Below are 19,196 nucleotides of genomic sequence, written 5' to 3' on the forward strand. Positions count from 1 at the left end.
ATCAAACCAGTCAATCCTAAAGGAAATAATTCCTGAATATTCATTGAAAGGACTGATACTGAAGCTGAAGTTCCTGTACTTTGGCCACCTGATGCAAAGAGCCAACTGATTAGAAAAGACCCTCGTGCTGGGAAAGATTGAAAGAAGGAGGAGAAGGGGATGAATGAGGACGAGATGGTTGGATGGCATCACAAGCTCAATGGACATGAGTTTGAGCAAGCTCCAGGAGATTGTGAAGGACAGGGAAGAATGGCGTGCTGCGGTCCTTGAGGTTGCAATGAGTCAGACACGACTGAGTGACTGAACAATAACAACAGTGGGAAGTGCCATTTTCGTGTGATTTTTCACCATCTGCAATCGAACCCGAGCAGGGCTCATTTGGGTCTCTCCTCTAGAGGAATGGGACTCATAGGGAAGCCAGGATTCATCACCCTCGTTGGGTCAGTACTGAAGCAGGAGGCAACACTCTGTGGTTGTGTTAGTCCCGGGCTCTGGAACTGTGCAGTGTCCAGATGTGTCACACTGATGCTCTCTGCATAGTCGTGGCCACTCATTCCTTCTATCTTGGTATTATGCTCAGAATGTGAATTGATCTCTCATTCCACGAAAGGTAAATTCTGCTTCAGTTCACTGGACTGGCTGTGTGACCTGCTTTATCCAGCAGAATGTGTCAGGAGTGACATTGGAAGACTTCTGAGGCTGGGCCTTAAGGAAACTTGCAGCTTCACCCTCTTGGGACACGGCCCTGACAGCCCTGTGAAATGAAACTGGTCTGGCCTACGTGAGAGGAGAACCCTCATCCACAGCCATCACTGAGAGCTGGATGTATGAGTCAGACCACTGTGGGCCTTCCAGGCCGCTGCCCCTCACTGACTGTGGCGGCGTGTGTGACCCCGGGTGAGGTCAGTCCACAGAATTCAGAGGAATACTCTGTGGCTGTTATTTAAATCCAGTGAGTTCTGAGATGGTTGTTGGTGACTGATACAGCCAGATTAAATACCAGCATGTTTCTTTTGACACAAGTGAATTTTATGGGAGTTTTCTGGTACAATTCCCTCCACAGCTCCCAGTCACCCCCCTTAAAGAGCAGTGCCACAGACTTTAGGTTGGGCAAGACTGTGGAGTCTCAGCAGTGAGATGGAAAAGAAAATAGTACTTCTAACACTTAGTTTTTCCCATTTATAAATTTGGGTGGGGGTGAGAAGCTGGAGTCAGATAAATCAATACAATGTTATATTTAGGGAATTGACAAAAGTGTCCAAGCCTCTTTGTGAGGCGTTATCAATAACAACAACAAAGAGGGCCTATAAAAAGCTTCAGCTGAGAGGGTAAAATAGACATAAATACAAACGAGCTTGACTTGAGGCAAAAAGTGCTGCTTCATAATTTAGTAGCAAGGAACACAGAGAAGAGATGACTTGTGACAGATGTAGAGACACGAACCAGGCTTCCGTGAGGAAGAAGCCGTGGAGCAGTTAGTCCAATTACCTCAATACATGAAGCCTGTTCATTTTTATGCCATTCCACAAGTGCATTTTGTATACGGAGTTGAGTAAACGATGTGCCAAGGCCTGTCTTGTCTATAGACCCCTTCATGGTCATACACTGGAATAGCCTTGATCTTGATCATAACAGCCATACTCACGGTTTACAGAAGCAGAGATAGGGCTGAACCAGAGCTGCCATCAGGCAAAGACTTCTTGGGAGGCCAATGCTTGAGATGGGGTCCAGCCTTGACAGGACAGGCCAACTCAATACACTGCTGAGTTGGCAGTGGGTGGCGTTTCTCATGTGCTATGTCTCTGTGAAACTTGAATGTGTGGCTGCTGTAGGAAAATGAACCCAGATATTGAACACTTATAAAAAGGTGAGACTACAAAAGAATTGTCAATCTTATAATAACCTATAATGGAAAATAATCTGAAAATATGTATATAGCTAAAAAAAAGAATCGTCTATCCCTAGGCTGTGCTTTTTGCTTCTCACTTAGGCTGATTTGAAGCCAAAGGACAGCAGACTTGTTAACAGGCACAGAGTGATGGCTTATGTGGTCAGGGAGTCAGACTACACCCCTGAGTGTGGGGGAGGGAGGCTTTCCCTGGAAGGAAATGTTATTATCACATTGCTCATGCAAGGATAAGGACAAACCTGGGTAAGGAAATAGACTAGAGTCATTTTTCTTTGACACTGGGGTTGAGAGTTGAGCTGCCCATGGCCAGTAAGGAAGGTGAGAGTAAGGCAGGAAGCGATTCAGCCCAGGACACCAAATGCAATAGTGTAAAACAGTTCTATAGAGGAGAGTTGTCTTTCATTGTTCCTAACTCTTCACTAATGTTTTGTAAAAATGGAAACTGTGTTCTCTGTTGTGTTTGGGGGACCATGGATGAGCTGCCCCATTTAAGGGGAGAACCAGGCCCTCATTTGACTTGTTGACTGATCTCAGGCTGGAAGGACCAGAGATACTGGGTGTACATTATTTCCTCTGTGATGCTACACAGTTATATTAACTAAAGCAGCTAGAGAGGCTAACAAAGTGGTAACCATTCTCAGATCACGCATATGTCTCACATAAAGTTTTAAGGGAGATTTGATTTGATTGAATCACCAACTAAAATCCTACTATTTTTTTATGTGATTTTAAAATTTTGATTTTTAAATTGAGATACAGTTGGTGTGTAATATTATATGTTTTGGGTGTGAAACATAGTGGTTTGCGATTTTAAAGGTCCTGTTGCATTTATAAGATAAAATTTTGGCCATATTCCCCATGCAAGGGCCTTCCTTCATAGCTCAGTTGGTAAAGAATCTGCCTGCAGTGCCAGAGATCCCAGTTTGATTCCTGGGACAGGAAGATCTGTTGGAGAAGGGATAAGCTACCCACTCCAGTATTCTTGGGCTTCCCTTGTGGCTCAGCTAGTAAAGAATCCACCTGCAATGTGGGAAACCTGATTTCAATTCCTGGGTTGGGAAGATCTCCTGGAGAAGGGAAAGGCTACCCACTCCAGTATTCTGGCCTGGAGAATTTCATGGGCTGTATAGTCCATGGGGTCACAAAGAGTGACTTTCACTTTCATATTCCCTATGTTACATAATATTTTTAACTCTGATGGGAAAACTGCTAAGTCAAAATTACAAAACAGGTTTAGTAATACCTTTCTCTTGGAACAATTGAGTTTTCATGATTTTTATGTTGTTGGATCTGTCTCTTTCCTCAATTGAAACCCTTGAGCCTTACCACTCATTCACACACTTAGGATTTCATTCACTCAAACATTTAAGATTTCATCAAAACTTTTGTTAAACACTTATTATGTGCCAGATGCTATTTTGTATTAGAAAATGTAAGCAACATAGTGTTTACCTCTTGCCCCCGGGGTCTTTGCTTCAATATTAAACTGTAAATTAAGCTTATTTTTCCTAATTGAAAAAAAGTAAATCACAAGCTTGCATGTATCTTAGATTTTAGAAGGACTGTGTTTTTTTTCCAATCAAGACATGTCTTTAGTTTTCCTTTCTCAAACTTATTAATTTATTTTGTCATCTATTGTAACTTGTATTTGTTTTATTTTAATCTTTTCAGAAATTTAATGTTTTGCCAAAGGATTTCACTCACTCAGTAACTATTTGGAGGAAGATGTGTTAGAGGTCATAAATAAACAAAAGCACATGAACTTGAGGTCAGCCTGCATTGGATGTATTTGTATTAAATTAAATAAAATAATATATATTCATACTGACAAATATGAGCATATTATCCCTGAAAATAAATAAGAAACTAGAAGGAAAGTGGGACAAATAGTAGATGGCTGAATCCAAAGGCAGGAAGGAGATTTTTCAAAATCCCTTTATACTTTCCACTTTTAAACCATGTGAATAGTCAATGGCATAAAAATATAACATTTTTTAAAAAGAAAAAACTCCCGTGGATTCTTGAGCTCCACCTACCAGCAGAATCAGAATCATTTTTGTCATGGTCTGCTGGAGGTTGCCACACTCACCAAAATTTGAGGCACATTGAAAAAAGCCTGGTATAGCCCACTCAGCCCTTGGACTTCACACTGTGGGTAGTGGGGTACCATACCAAACCATGTAGCATGGGCAGACTGAACCATAATTTGATGAGCTTGGAGACTGTGTTGACTATAGGTTCTAAGATCATAGCATGGATGGAAGTGAGGAGTGTGACTAGATGACTGACAGTGGCCAAAATGGGAGATTGTGAAGAGCTGATCCAGAACATTGGTAACTCCTGTCTCAATAGCAATTAGTAATCTAAGGACGGAACTGGATTACACTGGTAACTAGTCAACACGCTCCCCTCTGTGGCCCTAATGACTGCATGGCTTGTGGCTCAGTTCATCAATCAGAGTTTCTACTGCTTTGGTTCTTATGACACTGCTTCTGCTGCCATTGCCAATTCGTTTTCTCTTTTCCTCTCTGCAGTTTTGTGTCTGACGCTTCTACAGCCTCATGGATTCTCTAGAACTTTCTGTGTGCTGAATACTTTTGAAAGAACTTACATTGGGGTATCTGAATGGTTTGACCAGCTCCTTTCAAGATTGCACTCTACCTTGAGCTCCTGTTGCCAAAATTCACCTCTGTTAACCAGTGCTGAGCAGAAATGCAAAGACAGAGTTTGAGGTGAAGTATAAAAGAGTAGCTTTTATTGCTTTGCTAGGCAGAGGTGGGGCACAGTGAGCTAATGCCCTCAAAACTGTGTGGTCCACTGTGAAAGGGGTAGTGAGGAGTCTTATAGTGTTCCAGGAGCAGGGCATAGTCATCATGGACATTCTTCTGATGGTTGGTGGTGAGGTAATTGAGAGTGTGCATCATCAACCTGGTTCCAACTAATCTGGGGTCTATGTGCTTGTGGGCAGCATACAGTTAAATTCTCCCATCTGGTGGGGGTTTCAGGATCTGCAAAATGTGTATTTGCCCAAAGGGCATGGCTCAGAATACTGTCCATAGTCCTTGAGGGGAACTAAAGCTCCTAGACTTTGTTTAAGTGCTAAAGTATTATTTTGACTTGATTGTTTTCCTTTCTTTCTGCATTTTCTCACTTGTCTGATTCAAGAAATTGCTTAAAGAGTTTGTGGACACAATAGGCCCCAGTAAATATATAACTCCGAACACAAAATAAATTTAAGGAATGGCACAAAAATGTAGGGGTTTAACATATGAAAACATTTTCAGTAGTGCCCACATCACTTTAGTTTTATTTGTAATAATAGAATCGTATTGGACTAAAGAGAAATGAAGTCCCCTTCCACTGGGACCATCTCAGGACAAAATGAACAAAATGTCTTTTTTCTTGGAAAACTCAAGTGCACAGGAGACCCCCTCCCCCCATATTCTTGCCTTGTTTATTCACTCCTATATTAACTATCCCTCAGGCTTGCTTAGACTGTGTCCTGGAGAGAGAATAATTGTATATCTTTAGCATTTAACTCATGTGAATGAAGTGACATTTCCCAAAAGTTCAATGTGGCTCAGCGTGTGATATTTAGTCTATAGGGTACTGCAGATCACAACATAAAAATAGCAAGTGGCTCCTATCCTGAGATCTGTCCCTTTTTAGCACTGTCTTAAGGTAGAGCTCTTTTGCTTGGGAATAAGTTGCTGTTACTAGGAGGGGCTCACTGGTTTGCTCCAATTTTATTGTTCTTTCTTTCTTGGTTGAAATTTTCTTGTGATAATTGCAGACTCACATGTAGCTGTAGAAATAATACCAAGAAATTCTTTGTATATGTTGCCAATTTTCCCCAGTGGTAAAAATTTTTATATTTAAAAAAAATATAAAAATTTTATATATTTTTTCCCATTCTGCAAAATATAATATCACAGCCATCATATTGGCATTGGTATAATCCACCAGTCTTATTCAGATTTCCTCAGATTTATTTATATTCACATATATGTGTTTATTAGGTTCCCCACAATTTTATCACCTGTGTAGGTTGGTATAGCCACTGCAAGAGTAAAGATACTGAACAGCTATAACACCACAAAGACTCCTTGTGCTTCCCTTTTAATAACTTCACCTACTTCTTTCTCCCAGAAACCTGGCAACCATAATATGTACTCCTTTTCTACTTTTTTTAATTTAAAAGAATGTTAAAGAATGAAAAACATAGTGTGTAACCTTTTGGGATTAGCATTTTTCTCACTAACCGTAATTTCCTGGAGATTCATTCAAGTTGTTGCAAGTATCAACAGATTGCTCCTCATTTCCCTAGTAGAATTCCATGGCATGTGTGTACAAGAGTTTATCCGTTTATTTATTGAAGGACATCCAGGCTGATTCCAGTATGGGGCAATTATTAATACAAAAGAGCTTCTAACATTCATGTATATAAGTTTTTTATGTATGAACATAAGTTTTCATTTCTCTGAAATAAATGTCCAGGCATGCAATTGCTAGTTCATATGGCAATTTCATATTCAGTTTTAAAAGAAACTGACAAACTGTTTTGCAGAGTGGCTGTACCATTTTATATCCTCACTGGCAATGTATAAGAGATCCAGCGTCCCTGCATCCTTGCCAGCAATTGGTGTTGTCAGTAATTTTTTCTTTCAGCTATTCAGATATCTATGCAGTTATATCTCATTGTGGTTTTAATTAGCATTTTTCAGATGGTTAATGATGCTGCACATCTTTTCCTCTTCTTACTTGCCATCTGTATGTGCTCTTTGGTGAAAATTTCTTCATGATTTTTGCCCATTTTCTAATTAGGTTGTTTGATTTACTTTTGTATTTTAAGAGATCTTATATGTCCTTTGTCAGATATGTGGTTTGCAACTGTTTTTCTTTAAGTCTACAACTTGTCTTTTCACCCTCTTTACATAGGCCTTCACAAAGCAAAGTTTTCTATTTCAATGAGGACCAATTTCTTAATTTTTCCTTTTATGAATTGTACTTTGGGGATAAGTATGAGAACTCTAACTAGTCCTATATCTTAGACCTAAAGATTCTCTTCTATATTTTTCCTAAAACTTTCATAGTTTCACGTTTAAAAATTGCTTATGATCTGTTTTCAATTCTTTATTATATAGGATATGAATTTAAATGGTAACCCACTCCAGTGTTCTTGCCTGGAGAATCCCAGGGAGGGGAAAGCCTGGTGGGCTGCTGTCTATGGGGTTGCTCAGAGTTGGACACGACCGAAGCGACTTAGCAGCAGCAGTAGCAGAGGTTGAAGTGTGTGTATTAGTCACTCAGTTGTGTCCAATTCTTTGCAAGCCATGGTCTGTAGCCCACCAGGATCCTTTGCCCATGGAATTCTGCAGGCAAGAATACTGGAGCGGATAGCCATTCCCTTCTCCAGGGTATCTTCCCTACCCAGGGATTGAACCTGTGTCTCCTGTTTTGCAGGCAGATTCTTTTACTATCTGGGCCACCAGGGAAGACCATGAGATTAAATAGAGGTTATTTTTTTTTTTTACTATGATTGATTCTGCTGATTATAAAGCAATTTATTTGGTGGCACTGGTTGAAAAGCTATTCTTCCTTCATTTAAGTTGTTTTTGCACCATTGTGAAAAATCAGCCGAGCCTATTCTCAGATCTGCTTCTGGGTTCTTATTTTGTTCCGTTGCTCTGGCTATCCCTCCACACTGTTCACAGTATCATGATTACTGTCACCATACAGTAATGCTGCACATCAGGTAGACTAATTCCTCTCACTTTATTCTTTATTGATTGCATTAGGTACTCTAGGTTCTTTCCTCTCCATATTAATTTTACACTAGGCCTGTCTATATTTACCAAAAACCTTAATAAGATTTTGGTAGGTATAAGTGAAACCTCTAGATCAGTTTGGTGAGAATCAACATCTTGAATATGTTGAATCTTTCAGTTCCTTGACACCATATTCCTCTCTGTATATTTAGGTCTTTTTGGATTACTTTCATCAGCATTTTGTCATTTCCATCACACAAATCTTGTATATACTTTGTTAAGTGTATGCTTATGTATATCATTTAATTCAGAGTGATTGTGAATTGTATTGTGTTTTTAATTTTAGTTTCTACATGTGCATTGTTAAGTATATAGATATTGGATTCATTTTGGGGTGTTAATCTTGTGTGGTGTACTGCGCTGAACATACTTCTAAGTTCTACAAGTTTGCTTTATAGATTACTCGAAATTCTTTATTAAACAATCATATCATCTGAAATGGGGACAGTTTTATTCCTTCTTTTTAATTCTTGTGACTTCTATTACACCTATTGCACTGGCTGGAGCTCCCAGCACTATGTTGAAGAAGAGTGGTGAAAATGGACTCATTGCCTTGTTCCCACTCCGGGGGAAAAATATTCAGACTTTCACCATTTGTATGATGTTTGCAATAGATTGGTAGATGTTCTTTATGAATTGAGGTAAACCCTCTTTATTCTTTTTTTCTTTCCTTTCTTTTTCTGATATTTTATTTGTTTTGTTTTTGTTTATAATGTATTTTTAATTGGAGGATAATTGTTTTACAGTGTTGTGTTGGTATTTGCCTTACATCAATATGAATCAGCCACTGATATGCATCTGTATCCTCCCTCTTGAACCTCCCTCTCACCCCATCCCATACCTCTGTTGCTGGTGCTGCTGCTGAGTCGCTTCAGTAGCGTCCGACTCTGTGCAACCCCATAGATGGCAGCCCACCAGGCTCCCCCGTCCCTGGGATTCTCCAGGCAAGAACACTGGAGTGGGTTGCTATTTCCTTCTCCAATGCATGAAAGTGAAAGTGAAGTCGCTCAGTCATGTCCGACTCTTAGCGACCCCATGGACTGCAGCCTACCAGGATCCTCCGTCCATGGGATTTTCCAGGCAAGAGTACTGGAGTGGGGTGCCATTGCCTTCTCCATCCCATGCCTCTAATCCTCTTTATTCTTAATTGGCTTGTGATTGTCACGGTGATGCCTCTGGGGTTTTGGTTTTGTTTTGTTTTTTTTTCTTCTTGTGGGTGGTGTTACACAAGTGCTACACAGAGCATCACATTTTGTGCTAAATCACTACATATTTATATTTTGTGAACTTTTCTGCACACATGTCATATGTTAATAAAAAAATTAAACACCTGATAGTTTCCTAGAATCAAACGTAAAAAAAAAAAAGGAGAAAACATGAAAAATTTCTAAAAGTATTACCAGAGAGAAAAAACTTACAGATAGCAAGATTCAGATTAATATTAGTCTCTCATTAACAAGAATAAACCCAAGAAGATAATGGGAGAATATTTTAAACGTGAAAGAAGGGTCTTTAAAAAGTAGAATTCTATATTCAGGCAAACCGTTTAAAAGTAAGAGCCAAATGATAACTCTTAGATGATCAAAAACTCAGAATTTTTACCAAAAACAGACTCTGCGAAGATGAGCAGAAATTATATTTCAGCAAGGGAAAATAAATGCAAGAGGAAGAAACAGGATATTAAAAAAATAATGATCAAAGATACTAGTGAAAGATACTTTTGCATAAGTGACTTGATTTTCAGTTTTTTGCACTATAAATCTGGTAGCAAAATGCCAGATAATAATACAGAGGAGGAGAAGGAGGAGTAGAGATATATCAAGACTTTTGTCTTGTTTGGGAGGATACAGACATGGATCATTTATTTAGTTCAAGTATGTTTGTTAATAACTTAAAGGCAACACCAAGAAAAAAAGAGAATGTATAGCTTTCAATTACAAGCTCAAAACTGAACAAAAAGTTATGAAAGATAAAACAAGCAATAACTTGAAGTTATGCCATTAAAATTGAAAACGTATTTCTCTGTACATATTTGTATTTCTTTCAAGAGATCTAATTATATGAAAATAATAATTATATGAAAACAGTACCTGCCCCTGAAAATATATGAGAAGCAGGAGTTTTCATCATTTTCAGTGGAATAGCAAAATTCTTATCTAGGATCAGATTTGTGCTTACTTATATATTTCCCAAAAGATTGAAAATGGATTGTGAACTATGGTTCCTTTCACAAGTGAAAACACCCCAAAATCAATCCAATATCTATATACTTAACAATGAACATATGTAAAATTAATATGGAGAGGAAAGACCCTAGAGTACCTAATGCAATCAATAAAGAAGAATAAAGTGAGAGGAATTAGTCTACCTGATGTGCAGCATTACTGTATGGTGACAGTAATCAAACTGTGAACAGTGTGGAGGGATAGCCAGAGCAACGGAACAAAATAAGAACCCAGAAGCAGATCTGCTAATAGGCTCGGCTGATTTTTCACAATGGTGCAAAAACAACTTAAATGAAGGAAGAATAGCTTTTCAACCAGTGCCACCAAATAAATTGGTTTATAATCAACAGAATCAACCATAGTTAAAAAAAAAAAAAAAAAACTTCTATTTAATCTCATGGTCTTCCCTGGTGGCTCAGATAGTAAAAGAATCTGCCTTCAATGCAGGAGACACAGGTTCGATCCCTGGGTTGGGAAGATACCCTCATAGTCATGGAAAGAGTGTGAAATGCAATACTTGGGTGCAATCTCAAAAACAACAGAATGATCTCAGTTCATTTCCAAGGCAAGCCATACAACATCGCAGCAATCCAAGGCTGTGTTGCAACCAGCGCAGCTGAAGCTAACCAATTCTATGAAGACCTATAAGACCTTCTAAAACTAACACGAAAAAGATATCCTTTTCATCTAGGAGTTGTTGCTGTTCAGTTACTCGGTAGTGTCTGACTGTTTGCGACCCCATAGACTGAAGCATGCTAGGCTTCCCTGTCCCTCACCATCTCTCAGAGCCTGCTCAAACTCACGTCCATTGAGTCAGTGATGCCATCCAAACATCTCATCCTCTGTCAGCCCCTTCTCCTCCTGCCTTCAATCTTTCCCAGCATAGGGTCTTTTCCAATGAATCAGTTTTTTGCATCAGGTGGCCAAAGTAATCAGCATATTAAAAAGCAGAGACATCAGTCTGCCAACCAAGGTCTATATGGTCAAAGCTATGGGTTTTCCAGTAGTCATGTATAGATGTGAGAGATGGACCATAATGAAGGCTGAGTGCCAAAGAACTGATGCTTTTGAATTGTGGTGTTGGAGAAGACTCTTAGGAGTCACTTGGACAGCAAGGAGATCAAACTAGTCAATCCTAAAGGAAATCAGTCCTGAATATTCATTGGAAAGATTGATGCTGAAACTTAAACTCTAATACTTTGGCCACCTGATGTGGTGTCAACTCGTTGGAAAAGATTCTGATGCTGGACAAGATTGAAAGCAAGAGGTAAAGGGGGTGGCAGAATGAGATGGTTAAATAGCTTTACTGACTCAATGGACATGAGTTTGAGCAAAGTTCAGAAGATAGTGAAGGACAGGGAAGCCTAGTGTGCTGCGGTCCATGGTGTCTCAAAGAGTCAGACATGACTTAGTGACTGAACAACAGCAAAATTGATGCCCAAGTGAAGGATAAAAGACTGCAGAGTAAGCTGAATGGCAGCTATACATACTGTCTAATTAATGATCTATAATATTAGCTCACAAAGCTCATATAGGTAGTAATTCATATTAATAGTCATATTAACAACTTCTAGATGCAAATGTGAATGCATTATCTTTTGTCTAGAGAAATAAAAGATAAAATATGATAACACGGGGACTCTTAAAGGACCTATATTTTCTCTTTACAAATATTGAGAAAAATAAATCAAATTTAAATTTCCAACCAAGAAGATGTGTTAAATTTATATGCAAAGATAACCACTTAATAGGGTCATTTGGATATAGAATTTTTGAAAGAAAAATGTTTTTATAATATAACAAATGATATGTATAAACAGTATAAGTAGAAATATTATATTTTAAAAATATATACTTTAATAAAAATGTATATATATATTCATATTTATATACAGAGAAGGTACAGGGAGCATGAAACATGAATGTAAGTGCATGCTTTCTATACTGCATTTCTGGTGCTGTGGCTTTTTTATTTGTTTTTTTTCATTTCTCTTTTAATTTTCCCAATTTTCTAATCCAATTAAAATGTATGGTGGGTGTATGAAAAGCAAAAGAAGGAATGTAGCCATGAAAAGGATAGCAAAAGAGATCACTTGCATGCAAGCGTGCTCAGCCGTGTCTGACTCTTTGTGACACTATGGACTGTAGTCCACCAGGCTCCTCTGTCCATGGGATTATCCCTGCAAGAGTACTGGAGTAGGTTGCCATCTACTCTTCGAAGAGATCTTCTCACCCCAGGGAATGAACCTGTGTCTTCTGCGCCTCCTGCATTGGCAAGCAGTTTCTTTGAGCCACCAAAGAGATCACAGCAGCTACTTAATCGAAGTATCTCCATATCTCCATATCTCCACAGTCTTCAAAAAACTCCAAAACCAAAAAAAAAAAAGAAAAGAAAAGAATCAACAACTGCACAAGTTGGCAAGAAAAATAAATAAAATCACAGAAAATATCAAACAAATGAACAAAACTGGAAGGTTAGGAACACTACAAAAGCTAACCTGAAAACCAATAAACCCCCATGCATTCTATTCAGTGGAGCTTGAGCTTCCGCTGGAAGAAGTTTTGGTGAGTAGAGGAATTTGAATATACTCTATGGAAGAGAAAAGAAACAAACCCTAAGACTGAACAAATACCCCTTGAAGGGGACTCCTAGTATTTTAAAGAACTGATTTCAGGAAAGAGATTCAAAAGTACATGGGGCTTGATGTGATAGTCTCCAAAATACATTGCTTCTTGGGTAGAAAGTGGGTAATGTTGTTGAAAAGAGAGATAATGATGAGTCCTTTGGGTACTGGTTGGTGAAGAGAAAGAAGCAAAAAAAGGAAATTTAGCTTTCTTAAAGACAAAAGAAAAACAAGAATTCAAAGGACCCACAGCCAATCCCTTCTTATGCAGACAAATGTTAACTCAGCAGACTTGAGTTGCTAAAACCATGCACATTCCTAACAAAAGCCTTTAGCCAGCTTCTGGGAGATAAGCTCTAAGCCTTAGGAATATTCTCTCTGATAGAATTTTTTTTTAGGTAGACTTGTTTGATCAGAGTTTATACTAGCAAAACTGATTTATGTGAATGGTTGTTTTGCTCAAAAGTGGCTGGAGTCTGGGTAGCAGAGGTAGCTAATGCAGTTGCTGCATGACTGTGTGACTGACACCTAATAAAATCTCTGGGCCTCAAGACTCAAGTGAGCTGCCCTGGTTGGCACCACTCCACACCTCTCGCCATGCATCATTGCTGTGTTAGTATCACCCTGATGGGATCCACACCTGGAAACTTTCACTTGGCTTCTCCTGGACTTTGCTGCACTCATTTTTTCTTGTTGTTAATTTTAAGTTCTCATTTTTTGCTATAACCAGGAAGGCAATAGCTTTTCTGAGTCCTGTGCATCCTTAGGGATCCCCAATCTACTCATTACAAAAGTCATCTATTAAATAAACTACACTATTGCACTTTGCTATACTGAAAAACAAAAGTGTGATCTAGAACTAGGAATCTTGTAATTCACCCTGAAACACCAAATGTATTCACAAAATGAATGAACAAACTTAATATTGATCTATTTAAAGCTACTATAAGAAGAAAAAGAAAAATGAGGATCAATATATATCAATTGAAAAACATTCCTAATCCAGTAAGCAACCAAAGATCAGGAAAAAAACTTTAACACAGCCCTCTAAACTGAACTAGAGAGACTTTAAAAAATATTAAATATTGAATCAGACACACAAAAAGTAAGAACAGAAAAGAAGCACTTCCCCCCAAAAGAGGAAAGAAATGGAAAGAGATTTTTGAATTCTAGGAAGAAAAAATGGAGTAAAAAAATCAAATAAGCAATGAAAAGTAGTTTACAAGTTGCCCAGGGAGAACAGATTTGAATAAAAATATGAAAATTGGCACTGAAAAAAGAAGCAAGAAAACATCAATTTGATTTATGAAAAGAGAATTCAGAAGGATCCATCAAAACAGTTGATAAAAAGTAGGTATAAGAGATCCAGCATTCTTATAATTGTAATCTCTGAATATGAAAACAAAACAGTAGAATAGAACAAACATTTAAAACTATGATCCAAGACAAATTTTACCAATAAAAAGAAGAAGAAAGTAGCCTGGAATTAACACATTGAGAAGTTCTACAACATACATGCAAAATCTAACCCAGAGTGATTAACTTCAAGACAAAACTTTCAGATTTTAAAGATTAAAAAAACAAAACAAAGCAGGGCCTCCAGGGTCAAAAAGACCAAATAACATACAAAGGCAAGAGAAATAGGCTGCCATCAGGCATCCCAAACTGACAAAAAGCTCAAGCAACACAGGTGAACCATTTTCAAGACACTCAAGAAAATAAAGTGGGACAAAGAATTTATATCCAGTCAAACTATCCTTTAAATAACGTTTGCAGAAAACAGGTTTGCTGCTGCTGCTGCTGCTAAGTTGCTTCAGTCGTGTCCGACTCTGTGCGACCCCATAGAGGGCAGCCCACCAGGCTCTGCCGACCCTGGGATTCTCCAGGCAAGAACACTGGAGTGGGTTGCCATTTCCTTCTCCAATGCATGAAAGTGAAAACTGAAAGTGAATTCGCTCAGTTGTGTCCGACTCTTTGCGACCCCATGGACTGCAGCCTATCAGGCTCCTCCATCCATGGGATTTTCCAGGCAAGAGTACTGGGAAAACAGGTTTAAACAGATACAATTCAGAGAATACTGTATTCATGAGATCTTCTTGAAGAATATGAACTTGAATCAACAACAGGGTGGCTGGAGACACTTTGTTTAAGGCTGATAACTATGAGGTGCTTAAAGGGTGCTTCACGCTCGGGCTTGTTTCTCCTGTTCTGAGACCAGGACCTGATACAGGGCAGTAAGCTCCATCTTTACCACGCAACAGATGCTGTGAGGGAAAAGAAAGGAATAATAAACCCTCCCATGTGTGACATTTGACTAGGCTTTAGCCATGAGGCATCATGAACCCTGACTATTGGAAGGCTATGTAGAAAGGGATGATAGAAAACTGATTCAAACAAAGTAACCCTGCTATGGAAGTTGTTCCAAAAGGCCAGCAGCAGTTGGATATACTGTAACCAAAGTGCTTGGGCAAGTCATTCTGGATCCAAGCCAGTATCAAAGGCTCCTGGGTTACGTGAAATGCCAGCCAAAACATGGAAAGACAGAGGAATCAAATTCAGGCAGCAATGATCCCACACTTCCAGAGGCAAAGCTGAATGGACCTAGGAAACTATTTCCTTCTGGAAATTAACATGGGCTGGTGACCCACTCCAGTATTATTGCCTGGAGAATCCCATGAACAGAGGAGCCTCATCCATGGGGTTGCAAAGAGTCAGACAGGACTGAGTGACTAACACGTTCACTTTCTCTTACTCTAGTCCCTACTTCTCATTATTGTGCCTCCAACCTATGTTTAAATGCTAAACGCCATTCATCATCATACTTTCCTATTTCCTCTGGCCACTTCTCTAATGTGAGTTAACTATCTGGTACTTGTATACCATTGAGAAGAGCTTTGAAAATCATTATTAAAATACAGAATTTTCCTTTTCCATAGAGCAAGTAACAAACCTTCTCTTACATCAACATTCTGAAATTTCATAGGGCTATAATTCATTAATATGGTGTGTGAATGAAGTAAAGATTCAGCACCTCTTCTTACAAATTTAAAAGTTTAAAACTTTCAGTCTTACTATCTTTCTGGAAATTAAAAGTCAGTTTAGTCAATAAAGAAAATGACTAAAGCACAGCTCTTGAACCTCATTCAAAGCTTCTGCCACTTCCAGTTCCTTCTTTAGCAATATGTGACCATCATCAGTAAGATATGTACCTTTTCACATCTTTCTCTGAAGATTTGCATACATTTATATGCTCCAACTGGAAATATAGAACATTTGTGGTTATCAATTTTACAAACTTAATGTTGATCAAAGATGCCAGTGGAAAAAAGGGCAAATAAAGTTAAAAACAGTAAAAATTACAGAGTTTAGGGATGGGGATGCCTGCTTAGGTGCTAAAACTACAGAGTAAAACAAAGACATAATTATCAAAATATTAGGATATCAGTTTACATTCAGAAGAAATGGGTGGAGGTAACTGAAAGGAGACATAGAGGTGGTTTCTAGATTGTTGACAATATTCCCTTTCATGACTGGGGCAGTGTTACATGGGTGTTCCCTTTGTGACAAAACAATAAAATGGATATCTTTATCTTGTACAACTTTCTGTATACCAAATATAAAAAGAATGAAATTGAATAGTAAAAGTGTAAAAGAAACATACTGACTAGGAAAATAGAATAATATAAATATTTTATTAATTTGAATGAAAGTAATAAAATGGAGAAAGGAACATAGCATCAGAATCAAATAGAAATAGTAAGCTGAGAGACATCATTTCAAGTATTAGTATATCCATGATTACATCGCAGGAAAACGTACTAAATACTACAACTGAAATAATAGAATTGTCAGAATTTTAAAATGACATATTATATAATGCTTATAACAAGTGGTGTTTAAATATGAAGACACAATAAGATTGAAAGTAAAAGAATGGGAAATTTTCAGAGCTAGCCAAAGTCAAGTCATACCATAAAGATGAACACTCTTGAAATGAATGACAAGAATGCAGGTTTCAGCAGAGAAAAAGAAACTGTAAAAAGAAACAAATGAAAAATTCAGAAATGAAAGCAACATCTGAAATAAAGTCACTGGATAGGCTCTGAATCTCTATAGACTAGAGATAACAGAGAAGAGTCATTTGACTTTATATTGGAGTAATGGAAATCAGCCAGTCTTGAAGAAGAGATAGAAAATTTTGAGAGAAAAAATGCAGATATCAAAATCAATATCAGTTCAGTTCAGTCGCTCAGTCGTGTCCGACTCTTTGCGACCCCATGAATTGCAGCACGCCAGGCCTCTCTGTCCATCACCAACTCCCGGAGTCTACCCAAACCCATGTCCATCGAGTTGGTGATGCCATCCAACCATCTCATCCTCTGTCGTCCCCTTCTCCTCCCGCCCCCAATCCTACCCAGCATCAGGGTCTTTTCCAATGAGTCAACCCTTCGCGTGAGGTGGCCAAAGTATTGGAGTTTCAGCTTCAACATCAGACCTTCCAATGAACACCCAGGATTGATCTCTTTTAGGATGGATTGATTGGATCTCCTTGCAGTCCAAGGGACTCTCAAGAGTCTTCTCCAACACAACAGTTCAAAGGCATCAATTCTGCGGCGCTCAGCTTTCTTCACCATCCAACTCTCACATCCATACATGACCAGTGGAAAAAACATAGCCTTGACTAAATGGACTTTTGTTGGCAAAGTAATGTCTCTGCTTTGAAATATGCTATCTAGGTTGGCCATAACCTTCCTTCCAAGGAGTAAGCGTCTTTTAATTTCATGGCTGCAGTCACCATCAGCAGTGATTCTGGAGCCCAAAAAAATAAAGTCTGACACTGTTTCCACTGTTTCCCCATCTATTTCCCATGAAGTGATGGGACCAGATGCCATGATCTTAGTTTTCTGAATGTTGAACTTTAAGCCAACTTTTTCATTCTTTCTCCTCTTTCACCTTCTTCAAGAGGCTCTTTAGTTCTTCTTCACTTTCTGCCATAAGGGTGGCGTCATCCGCATATCTGAGGTTATTGATATTTCTCCCAGCAATATTGATTCCAGCTTGTGCTTCTTCCAGCCCAGCGTTTCTCATGATGTACTCTGCAAGAAGTTAAATAAGCAAGGTGATAATATACAGCCTTGACGTACTCCTTTTCCTATTTGGAACCAGTCTGTTGTTCCATGCCCAGTTGTAACTGTTGCTTCCTGATCTGCATACAGGTTTCTCAAGAGGCAGGTCAGATGGTCTGGTATTCCCATCTCTTTCAGAATTTTCCACAGTTTATTGTGATCCACACAGTCAAAGGCTTTGGCATAGTCAATAAAGCAGAAATAGATGTTTTTCTGGAACTCTCTTGCTTTTTCGATGATCCAGCGGATATTGGCAATTTGATCTCTGGTTCCTCTGCCTTTTCGAAAACCAGCTTGAACATCTGGAAGTTCACGGTTCATGTATTGCTGAAGCCTGGCTTGGAGAATTTTGAGCATTACTTGACTAGCATGTGAGATGAGTGCAATTGTGCAGTAGTTTGAGCATTCTTTGGCGTTGCCTTTCTTTGGGATTGGAACAAAAACTGACCTTTTCCAGTCCTGTGGCCACTGCTGAGTTTTCCAAATTTGCTGGCATATCGAGTGCAGCACTTTCATAGCATCACCTTTGAGGATTTGAAATAGCTCAACTGGAATTCCATCACCTCCACTAGCTTTGTTCGTAGTGATGCTTTCTAAGTCCCACTTGACTTCACATTCACAAAATCAATATAAAAATGTCTAATGCTCATAAAATTGGATGCCTGGAAAAAGAGATTGGTACAAACTAAAACTGGAGTGAGTATACTAATAACAAAGTAGCCTTCAGAGTTATAAATATTATCAAGGATAAAGAGATAGATTACACAATAATAGAAAGGTTGATTCATAATCAAGTCCTAAGAACAATTATTCACCAAAATGATGTAACAATTCAACACCGTAGCTGCTAGAGATACAGAGCAAAACATTGACAGACTGAAAGAAGAGACAGAAAAATCACAGTTATAGTTGGAAACTTTAACATGCCTCTTTCAGTAACTGAAGTAACAAGCAGACAGAGTATCAGCAAAAATATAAAAGAATAAACAACACTATCAACCAACTTGAATTACCTGGCTCTTTATCCCCAAACAACAGAATATACATTCTTTCCAAATGCACATGGAATACTCACTAAGAGAGAACATATTCTGAGCCACAAAAGTTAATTTTTTTAAAGAATGAAAATTACATGGAATTAAACTATAAATCAGTAACAGAATATGTAGAAACCACTAATAACTGTAAATTTGATAACTCATGCTGAGATAATACATTGGTCAAAGCAGAAGTAGTAAGGGAAATAATACTGCATGTTAAATTGAATGAAAATGAAAATAGAATATCCTAAAATTTGTGGAATGCAGTCAATGCAATGGTTATAGGAAAATATATAATATTAAATGTTAGAAATATAATATTAAATTATAAAAAGGAAGGCCTCAAAACTACCTTAAACAACTAGAGAAAGAACATAAAATACAGCAAAAATAAGCAAAAGGAAAAAAAATCAATAAAATTTAAAATAAAGAAACAAAGTAAAT

General features: G+C 38.2%; 1 long non-coding RNA gene across 1 annotated transcript in view; it reads left to right on the forward strand.

Moving 5' to 3' along the window:
• LOC145530306 (uncharacterized) overlaps nucleotides 1-19,196 on the forward strand; it is a 161,634-nt gene that overhangs the window by 96,557 nt on the left and 45,881 nt on the right. Inside the window, exons 12-13 of the long non-coding RNA XR_014071644.1 lie at nucleotides 3,581-3,677; nucleotides 4,444-4,641. This is a non-coding gene — a long non-coding RNA (uncharacterized LOC145530306). The remainder of the gene's footprint in view (nucleotides 1-3,580; nucleotides 3,678-4,443; nucleotides 4,642-19,196) is intronic.

Source organism: Giraffa tippelskirchi, chromosome 12, assembly GCF_054371585.1.
Source record: "Giraffa tippelskirchi isolate mGirTip1 chromosome 12, T2T-mGirTip1v1.2.pri, whole genome shotgun sequence".
Lineage (NCBI taxonomy): Eukaryota > Metazoa > Chordata > Mammalia > Artiodactyla > Giraffidae > Giraffa > Giraffa tippelskirchi.